The sequence below is a fragment of the Silurus aristotelis genome (assembly GCF_946808225.1).
Source record: "Silurus aristotelis genome assembly, chromosome: 13".
NCBI classification, from domain to species: Eukaryota; Metazoa; Chordata; class Actinopteri; order Siluriformes; family Siluridae; genus Silurus; species Silurus aristotelis.
In genome coordinates, this window is record NC_139586.1 from 25247903 (window position 1) to 25259886 (window position 11984).

An 11984-nucleotide genomic window follows, 5' to 3' on the forward strand; every position below is an offset into this window, starting at 1 on the left:
GAAATTCTCCCATTGGACCTTCAACGCTTCGGAAGTTATTGCGGACACCGATACCTTGTGGCGCTGTTGCGCCACGTGGTTACTGAAATCACTAAGGATGCAATATTTAATTGCAGCAACCACGTTGTGCGATGGGTATACAATTGGTTGACTATGATTTTCGGTCACAGGAAGTTTAGCAGGTCTCATAATTTGAGGCCACACAAACCCCATTGGTCATCTTACGTTCTTCGCATAGATTAAGTCTGAGAGGGATTTAAATCAAGACTGTAGCTAAAGTTACTTTGCATTGGCCGGGAATCGAACCCGGGCCTCCCGCGTGGCAGGCGAGAATTCTACCACTGAACCACCAATGCTCACGAATAGGCTCCACCGCACATTCATTGTGGCACTGTTGCAGCACATAGTTCCTGAAAAATAACAAATATATCACTTCTTGTAGGAAAGCGTTCCCGTTTGGTTGTATTTCCATGCTTTACCACTAGATTGAGATTCAGAACAATGAGCAGCAGCCGTCATACGACATTGTGCAAACGTATAGAACAGCAGCTGGCAGATGACTGCAAGAATCACACCACACACCATCGAATCCTAAACCCAGTAAAGTTTAAGTGTTCTGAATCCTGTAAGTATGTTTTTTATTGACATGCTGGGTCAAGTACAATCTCCTGAACAGCGTACACCGAAAAACATTCCTTACATTTAATAATTCGAGCCAGATAGCGATCCCTCCTTACATTTTTGTCCTTTGAACCGGAAAGCAATCGTTCATAACACTTGTATTTAGACCCTTTAATTAGTATTTAGTTGAAACGCATTGAATTTCTTTTGAAATCTTTTGAAATCATGTTTGTATGTTTTTCCTAAAGCATTCGGACAGAACTTTGGCCTTCCATGTGGAAATTCTCGCATTGGACCTTCAACGCTTCGGAAGTTATCGCGGACACCGATACCTTGTGGCGCTGTTGCGCCACGTGGTTACTGAAATCACTAAGGATGCAATATTTAATTTAACCACGCTGTGGGATGGGTATACAATTGGTTGACTATGATTTTCGGTCACAGGAAGTTTGGCAGGTCTCATAATTTGAGGCCACACAAACCCCATTGGTCATCTTACGTTCTTCGCATAGATTAAGTCTGAGAGGGATTTAAATCAAGACTGTAGCTAAAGTTACTTTGCATTGGCCGGGAATCGAACCCGGGCCTCCCGCGTGGCAGGCGAGAATTCTACCACTGAACCACCAATGCTTACGAAAAGGCTCCACCATACATTCATTGTGGCACTGTTGCAGCACATAGTGCAACTTAGCAACTTCCTTCGAGCCAGAGACTCCTACTGTGAGGCCACACAAACCTGATGGTTAGCTTATGTTCTAAGTATACATTATGTCTGAGAGGGCTTTAAATCCAGACTGTAGCAAAACTTACTTTGCATTGGCCGGGAATCGAACCCGGGCCTCCCGCGTGGCAGGCGAGAATTCTACCACTGAACCACCAATGCTCATGAAAAGGCTCCACCACACATTCATTGTGGCACTGTTGCAACACATAGTTCCTGAAAAATAACAAATATATCACTTCTTGTAGGAAAGCGTTCCCGTTCGGTTGTATTTCCATGCTTTACCACTACAGTGAGATTCAGAACAATGAGCAGCAGCCGTCATACGACATCGTGCAAACTTATAGAACAGCAGCTGGCAGATGACTGCAAGAATCACACCACACACCATCGAATCCTAAACCCAGTGAAGTTTAAGTGTTCTGAATCCTGTAAGTATGTTTTTTATTGACATGCTGGGTCAAGTACAATCTCCTGAACAGCGTACACCGAAAAACATTCCTTACATTTAATAATTAGAGCCAGATAGACAAACTTTCTTACATTTTGGTCCTTCGTGCCCGATAGCGATCCTTCCTTACATTTTTGTCCTTTGAGCCGGAAAGCGATCGTTCATAACACTTGTATTTAGACCCTTTAATTAGTATTTAGTTGAAACGCATTGAATTTCTTTTGAAATCTTTTGAAATCATGTTTGTATGTTTTTCCTAAAGCATTCGGACAGTGATTTGAATCCAGACTGTAGTGAAACTTGAATCGAACCTGGACCTTCCATATGAAAACCAGCCATTCTACCACTGAAGCACCAATGCCTCTCACATAAAAGAACAGAATGATGATTTTGTAATCAAGACGAGTGAAACAGCAGCGGTTGGAATGAAACTGGGCCGACCTTCTACTTCTTCTTCTTCTTTTTCTGGCTGATCCCTTTAGGCATTGCTACAGCGAATCATCTGTCTTTAGCCCACCCTGTCCTCTTCATCTGCCTCTTTCAAATCGGATTTGGGCCTCTCGCAAGGCTAAGACTCACAATACTAGCCGAAAGTTTGGGCACACCTTATTATTCAATGGTAGAGTGGGACTCTAGTAGCTCTCTATTCTGGTCTACTACAGAACTTTGGCCTTCCATGTGGAAATTCTCCCATTGGACCTTCAACGCTTCGGAAGTTATCGCGGACACCGATACCTTGTGGCGCTGTTGCGCCACGTGGTTACTGAAATCACTAAGGATGCAATATTTAATTGCAGCTACCACGCTGTGGGATGGGTATACAATTGGTTGACTATGATTTTCGGTCACAGGAAGTTTGGCAGGTCTCATAATTTGAGGCCACACAAACCCCATTGGTCATCTTACGTTCTTCGCATAGATTAAGTCTGAGAGGGATTTAAATCAAGACTGTAGCTAAAGTTAATTTGCATTGGCCGGGAATCGAACCCGGGCCTCCCGCGTGGCACGCGAGAATTCTCCCACTGAACCACCAATGCTTACGAAGCAGGGCCACCACAATTTCATTGTGGTGCTGTTGCAACACATAGTTCCTGAAAAATAACAAAAATATCACTTTTTGTAGGAAAGCATTCCCGGTCAGTTGTATTTTCATGCTTCACCACTAGAGTGAGATTCAGAACAATGAGCAGCAGAAGTCATATGACATCGTGCAACCTATCGAACAGCAGCTGGCAGATTACAGCGAGAATCACACCACACACACCATCAAATCCTAAAACCAGTGATGTTTAAGTGTTCTGAATCATGTAAGTATGTTTTTATTGACATACTGGGTCAAGTAAAATCTCCTGATCAGCGTACACCAGATAACCTTCCTTACATTTTGGTCCTTCAAGCCAGAGGCTCATACTGTGAGGCCACACAAACCTGATGGTTAGCTTATGTTCTAAGTATACATTATGTCTGAGAGGGCTTTAAATCCAGACTGTAGCAAAACTTACTTTGCATTGGCCGGGAATCGAACCCGTGCCTCCCGCGTGGCAGGCGAGAATTCTACCACTGAACCACCAATGCTCATGAAAAGGCTCCACCACACATTCATTGTGGCACTGTTGCAAAACATAGTTCCTGAAAAATAACAAATATATCACTTCTTGTAGGAAAGCGTTCCCGTTCGGTTGTATTTCCATGCTTTACCACTACAGTGAGATTCAGAACAATGAGCAGCAGCCGTCATACGACATCGTGCAAACTTATAGAACAGCAGCTGGCAGATGACTGCAAGAATCACACCACACACCATCGAATCCTAAACCCAGTGAAGTTTAAGTGTTCTGAATCCTGTAAGTATGTTTTTTATTGACATGCTGGGTCAAGTACAATCTCCTGAACAGCGTACACCGAAAAACATTCCTTACATTTAATAATTAGAGCCAGATAGCCAAACTTTCTTACATTTTGGTCCTTCATGCCCGATAGCGATCCTTCCTTACATTTTTGTCCTTTGAGCCGGAAAGCGATCGTTCATAACACTTGTATTTAGACCCTTTAATTAGTATTTAGTTGAAACGCATTGAATTTCTTTTGAAATCTTTTGAAATCATGTTTGTATGTTTTTCCTAAAGCATTCGGACAGTGATTTGAATCCAGACTGTAGTGAAACTTGAATCGAACCTGGACCTTCCATATGAAAACCAGCCATTCTACCACTGAAGCACCAATGCCTCTCACATAAAAGAACAGAATGATGATTTTGTAATCAAGACGAGTGAAACAGCAGCGGTTGGAATGAAACTGGGCCGACCTTCTACTTCTTCTTCTTCTTTTTTTGGCTGATCCCTTTAGGCATTGCTACAGCGAATCATCTGTCTTTAGCCCACCCTGTCCTCTTCATCTGCCTCTTTCAAATCGGATTTGGGCCTCTCGCAAGGCTAAGACTCACAATACTAGCCGAAAGTTTGGGCACACCTTATTATTCAATGGTAGAGTGGGACTCTAGTAGCTCTCTATTCTGGTCTACTACAGAACTTTGGCCTTCCATGTGGAAATTCTCCCATTGGACCTTCAACGCTTCGGAAGTTATCTCGGACACCGATACCTTGTGGCGCTGTTGCGCCACGTGGTTACTGAAATCACTAAGGATGCAATATTTAATTGCAGCAACCACGTTGTGCGATGGGTATACAATTGGTTGACTATGATTTTCGGTCACAGGAAGTTTAGCAGGTCTCATAATTTGAGGCCACACAAACCCCATTGGTCATCTTACGTTCTTCGCATAGATTAAGTCTGAGAGGGATTTAAATCAAGACTGTAGCTAAAGTTACTTTGCATTGGCCGAGAATCGAACCCGGGCCTCCCGCGTGGCAGGCGAGAATTCTACCACTGAACCACCAATGCTCACGAAAAGGCTCCACCACACATTCATTGTGGCACTGTTGCAGCACATAGTGCAACTTAGCAACTTCCTTCGAGCCAGAGACTCATACTGTGAGGCCACACAAACCTGATGGTTAGTTTATGTTCTAAGTATACATTAATGTTTGAGAGGGCTTTAAATCCAGACTGTAGCAAAGCTTACTTTGCATTGGCCGGGAATCGAACCCGGGCCTCCCGCGTGGCAGGCGAGAATTCTACCACTGAACCACCAATGCTCACGAAAAGGCTCCACCGCACATTCATTGTGGCACTGTTGCAGCACATAGTTCCTGAAAAATAACAAATATATCACTTCTTGTAGGAAAGCATTCCCGGTCAGTTGTATTTCCATGCTTCACCACTAGAGTGAGATTCAGAACAATGAGCAGCAGAAGTCATATGACATCGTGCAACCTATCGAACAGCAGCTGGCAGATTACAGCGAGAATCACACCACACACACCATCAAATCCTAAAACCAGTGATGTTTAAGTGTTCTGAATCCTGTAAGTATGTTTTTATTGACATACTGGGTCAAGTAAAATCTCCTGATCAGCGTACACCAGATAACCTTCCTTACATTTTGGTCCTTCAAACCAGAGGCTCATACTGTGAGGCCACACAAACCTGATGGTTAGCTTATGTTCTAAGTATACATTATGTCTGAGAGGGCTTTAAATCCAGACTGTAGCAAAACTTACTTTGCATTGGCCGGGAATCGAACCCGGGCCTCCCGCGTGGCAGGCGAGAATTCTACCACTGAACCACCAATGCTCACGAAAAGGCTCCACCGCACATTCATTGTGGCACTGTTGCAGCACATAGTTCCTGAAAAATAACAAATATATCACTTCTTGTAGGAAAGCGTTCCCGTTCGGTTGTATTTCCATGCTTTACCACTAGATTGAGATTCAGAACAATGAGCAGCAGCCGTCATACGACATTGTGCAAACGTATAGAACAGCAGCTGGCAGATGACTGCAAGAATCACACCACACACCATCGAATCCTAAACCCAGTAAAGTTTAAGTGTTCTGAATCCTGTAAGTATGTTTTTTATTGACATGCTGGGTCAAGAACAATCTCCTGAACAGCGTACACCGAAAAACATTCCTTACATTTAATAATTCGAGCCAGATAGCCAAACTTCCTTACATTTTGGTCCTTCGTGCCAGATAGCGATCCTTCCTTACATTTTTGTCCTTTGAACCGGAAAGCGATCGTTCATAACACTTGTATTTAGACCCTTTAATTGGTATTTAGTTGAAATGCATTGAATTTCTTTTGAAATCTTTTGAAATCATGTTTGTATGTTGTTTCCAAAAGCATTCGGACATTGATTTGAATCCAGACTGTAGTGAAACTTGAATCGAACCTGGACCTTCCATATGAAAACCAGCCATTCTACCACTGAAGCACCAATGCCTCTCACATAAAAGTACAGAATGATGATTTTGTAATCAAGACGAGTGAAACAGCAACGGTTGGAATGAAACTGGGCCTACCTTCTACTTCTTCTTCTTCTTTTTCTGGCTGATCCTTTTAGGCATTGCTACAGCGAATCATCTGTCTTTAGCCCACCCTGTCCTCTTCATCTGCCTCTTTCAAATCGGACTCGGGCCTCTCGCAAGGCTAAGACTCACAATACTAGCCGAAAGTTTGGGCACACCTTATTATTCAATGGTAGAGTGGGACTCTAGTAGCTCTCTATTCTGGTCTACTACAGAACTTTGGCCTTCCATGTGGAAATTCTCCCATTGGACCTTCAACGCTTCGGAAGTTATCGCGGACACCGATACCTTGTGGCGCTGTTGCGCCACGTGGTTACTGAAATCACTAAGGATGCAATATTTAATTGCAGCTACCACGCTGTGGGATGGGTATACAACTGGTTGACTATGATTTTCGGTCACAGGAAGTTTGGCAGGTCTCATAATTTGAGGCCACACAAACCCCATTGGTCATCTTACGTTCTTCGCATAGATTAAGTCTGAGAGGGATTTAAATCAAGACTGTAGCTAAGGTTACTTTGCATTGGCCGGGAATCGAACCCGGGCCTCCCGCGTGGCAGGCGAGAATTCTACCACTGAACCACCAATGCTTACGAAGCAGGGCCACCACAATTTCATTGTGGTGCTGTTGCAACACATAGTTCCTGAAAAATAACAAAAATATCACTTTTTGTAGGAAAGCATTCCCGGTCAGTTGTATTTCCATGCTTCACCACTAGAGTGAGATTCAGAACAATGAGCAGCAGAAGTCATATGACATCGTGCAACCTATCGAACAGCAGCTGGCAGATTACAGCGAGAATCACACCACACACACCATCAAATCCTAAAACCAGTGATGTTTAAGTGTTCTGAATCCTGTAAGTATGTTTTTATTGACATACTGGGTCAAGTAAAATCTCCTGATCAGCGTACACCAGATAACCTTCCTTACATTTTGGTCCTTCAAGCCAGAGGCTCATACTGTGAGGCCACACAAACCTGATGGTTAGCTTATGTTCTAAGTATACATTATGTCTGAGAGGGCTTTAAATCCAGACTGTAGCAAAACTTACTTTGCATTGGCCGGGAATCGAACCCGGGCCTCCCGCGTGGCAGGCGAGAATTCTACCACTGAACCACCAATGCTCACGAAAAGGCTCCACCGCACATTCATTGTGGCACTGTTGCAGCACATAGTTCCTGAAAAATAACAAATATATCACTTCTTGTAGGAAAGCGTTCCCGTTCGGTTGTATTTCCATGCTTTACCACTAGATTGAGATTCAGAACAATGAGCAGCAGCCGTCATACGACATTGTGCAAACGTATAGAACAGCAGCTGGCAGATGACTGCAAGAATCACACCACACACCATCGAATCCTAAACCCAGTAAAGTTTAAGTGTTCTGAATCCTGTAAGTATGTTTTTTATTGACATGCTGGGTCAAGTACAATCTCCTGAACAGCGTACACCGAAAAACATTCCTTACATTTAATAATTCGAGCCAGATAGCCAAACTTCCTTACATTTTGGTCCTTCGTGCCAGATAGCGATCCTTCCTTACATTTTTGTCCTTTGAACCGGAAAGCGATCGTTCATAACACTTGTATTTAGACCCTTTAATTAGTATTTAGTTGAAATGCATTGAATTTCTTTTGAAATCTTTTGAAATCATGTTTGTATGTTGTTTCCAAAAGCATTCGGACATTGATTTGAATCCAGACTGTAGTGAAACTTGAATCGAACCTGGACCTTCCATATGAAAACCAGCCATTCTACCACTGAAGCACCAATGCCTCTCACATAAAAGTACAGAATGATGATTTTGTAATCAAGACGAGTGAAACAGCAACGGTTGGAATAAAACTGGGCCTACCTTCTACTTCTTCTTCTTCTTTTTCTGGCTGATCCTTTTAGGCATTGCTACAGCAAATCATCTGTCTTTAGCCCACCCTGTCCTCTTCATCTGCCTCTTTCAAATCGGACTCGGGCCTCTCGCAAGGCTAAGACTCACAATACTAGCCGAAAGTTTGGGCACACCTTATTATTCAATGGTAGAGTGGGACTCTAGTAGCTCTCTATTCTGGTCTACTACAGAACTTTGGCCTTCCATGTGGAAATTCTCCCATTGGACCTTCAACGCTTCGGAAGTTATCGCGGACACCGATACCTTGTGGCGCTGTTGCGCCACGTGGTTACTGAAATCACTAAGGATGCAATATTTAATTGCAGCTACCACGCTGTGGGATGGGTATACAATTGGTTGACTATGATTTTCGGTCACAGGAAGTTTGGCAGGTCTCATAATTTGAGGCCACACAAACCCCATTGGTCATCTTACGTTCTTCGCATAGATTAAGTCTGAGAGGGATTTAAATCAAGACTGTAGCTAAGGTTACTTTGCATTGGCCGGGAATCGAACCCGGGCCTCCCGCGTGGCAGGCGAGAATTCTACCACTGAACCACCAATGCTTACGAAGCAGGGCCACCACAATTTCATTGTGGTGCTGTTGCAACACATAGTTCCTGAAAAATAACAAAAATATCACTTTTTGTAGGAAAGCATTCCCGGTCAGTTGTATTTCCATGCTTCACCACTAGAGTGAGATTCAGAACAATGAGCAGCAGAAGTCATATGACATCGTGCAACCTATCGAACAGCAGCTGGCAGATTACAGCGAGAATCACACCACACACACCATCAAATCCTAAAACCAGTGATGTTTAAGTGTTCTGAATCCTGTAAGTATGTTTTTATTGACATACTGGGTCAAGTAAAATCTCCTGATCAGCGTACACCAGATAACCTTCCTTACATTTTGGTCCTTCAAACCAGAGGCTCATACTGTGAGGCCACACAAACCTGATGGTTAGCTTATGTTCTAAGTATACATTATGTCTGAGAGGGCTTTAAATCCAGACTGTAGCAAAACTTACTTTGCATTGGCCGGGAATCGAACCCGGGCCTCCCGCGTGGCAGGCGAGAATTCTACCACTGAACCACCAATGCTCACGAAAAGGCTCCACCGCACATTCATTGTGGCACTGTTGCAGCACATAGTTCCTGAAAAATAACAAATATATCACTTCTTGTAGGAAAGCGTTCCCGTTCGGTTGTATTTCCATGCTTTACCACTAGATTGAGATTCAGAACAATGAGCAGCAGCCGTCATACGACATTGTGCAAACGTATAGAACAGCAGCTGGCAGATGACTGCAAGAATCACACCACACACCATCGAATCCTAAACCCAGTAAAGTTTAAGTGTTCTGAATCCTGTAAGTATGTTTTTTATTGACATGCTGGGTCAAGTACAATCTCCTGAACAGCGTACACCGAAAAACATTCCTTACATTTAATAATTCGAGCCAGATAGCGATCCCTCCTTACATTTTTGTCCTTTGAACCGGAAAGCGATCGTTCATAACACTTGTATTTAGACCCTTTAATTAGTATTTAGTTGAAACGCATTGAATTTCTTTTGAAATCTTTTGAAATCATGTTTGTATGTTGTTTCCTAAAGCATTCGGACATTGATTTGAATCCAGACTGTAGTGAAACTTGAATCGAACCTGGACCTTCCATATGAAAACCAGCCATTCTACCACTGAAGCACCAATGCCTCTCACATAAAAGAACAGAATGATGATTTTGTAATCAAGACGAGTGAAACAGCAGCGGTTGGAATGAAACTGGGCCGACCTTCTACTTCTTCTTCTTCTTTTTCTGGCTGATCCCTTTAGGCATTGCTACAGCGAATCATCTGTCTTTAGCCCACCCTGTCCTCTTCATCTGCCTCTTTCAAATCGGATTTGGGCCTCTCGCAAGGCTAAGACTCACAATACTAGCCGAAAGTTTGGGCACACCTTATTATTCAATGGTAGAGTGGGACTCTAGTAGCTCTCTATTCTGGTCTACTACAGAACTTTGGCCTTCCATGTGGAAATTCTCGCATTGGACCTTCAACGCTTCGGAAGTTATCGCGGACACCGATACCTTGTGGCGCTGTTGCGCCACGTGGTTACTGAAATCACTAAGGATGCAATATTTAATTGCAGCTACCACGCTGTGGGATGGGTATACAATTGGTTGACTATGATTTTCGGTCACAGGAAGTTTGGCAGGTCTCATAATTTGAGGCCACACAAACCCCATTGGTCATCTTACGTTCTTCGCATAGATTAAGTCTGAGAGGGATTTAAATCAAGACTGTAGCTAAAGTTACTTTGCATTGGCCGGGAATCGAACCCGGGCCTCCCGCGTGGCAGGCGAGAATTCTACCACTGAACCACCAATGCTTACGAAGCAGGGCCACCACAATTTCATTGTGGTGCTGTTGCAACACATAGTTCCTGAAAAATAACAAAAATATCACTTTTTGTAGGAAAGCATTCCCGGTCAGTTGTATTTCCATGCTTCACCACTAGAGTGAGATTCAGAACAATGAGCAGCAGAAGTCATATGACATCGTGCAACCTATCGAACAGCAGCTGGCAGATTACAGCGAGAATCACACCACACACACCATCAAATCCTAAAACCAGTGATGTTTAAGTGTTCTGAATCCTGTAAGTATGTTTTTATTGACATACTGGGTCAAGTAAAATCTCCTGATCAGCGTAGACCAGATAACCTTCCTTACATTTTGGTCCTTCAAGCCAGAGGCTCATACTGTGAGGCCACACAAACCTGATGGTTAGCTTATGTTCTAAGTATACATTATGTCTGAGAGGGCTTTAAATCCAGACTGTAGCAAAACTTACTTTGCATTGGCCGGGAATCGAACCCGGGCCTCCCGCGTGGCAGGCGAGAATTCTACCACTGAACCACCAATGCTCACGAAAAGGCTCCACCGCACATTCATTGTGGCACTGTTGCAGCACATAGTTCCTGAAAATTAACAAATATATCACTTCTTGTAGGAAAGCGTTCCCGTTCGGTTGTATTTCCATGCTTTACCACTAGATTGAGATTCAGAACAATGAGCAGCAGCCGTCATACGACATTGTGCAAACGTATAGAACAGCAGCTGGCAGATGACTGCAAGAATCACACCACACACCATCGAATCCTAAACCCAGTAAAGTTTAAGTGTTCTGAATCCTGTAAGTATGTTTTTTATTGACATGCTGGGTCAAGTACAATCTCCTGAACAGCGTACACCGAAAAACATTCCTTACATTTAATAATTCGAGCCAGATAGCCAAACTTCCTTACATTTTGGTCCTTCGTGCCAGATAGCGATCCTTCCTTACATTTTTGTCCTTTGAACCGGAAAGCGATCGTTCATAACACTTGTATTTAGACCCTTTAATTAGTATTTAGTTGAAATGCATTGAATTTCTTTTGAAATCTTTTGAAATCATGTTTGTATGTTGTTTCCTAAAGCATTCGGACATTGATTTGAATCCAGACTGTAGTGAAACTTGAATCGAACCTGGACCTTCCATATGAAAACCAGCCATTCTACCACTGAAGCACCAATGCCTCTCACATAAAAGTACAGAATGATGATTTTGTAATCAAGACGAGTGAAACAGCAACGGTTGGAATGAAACTGGGCCTACCTTCTACTTCTTTTTCTTCTTTTTCTGGCTGATCCTTTTAGGCATTGCTACAGCAAATCATCTGTCTTTAGCCCACCCTGTCCTCTTCATCTGCCTCTTTCAAATCGGACTCGGGCCTCTCGCAAGGCTAAGACTCACAATACTAGCCGAAAGTTTGGGCACACCTTATTATTCAATGGTAGAGTGGGACTCTAGTAGCTCTCTATTCTG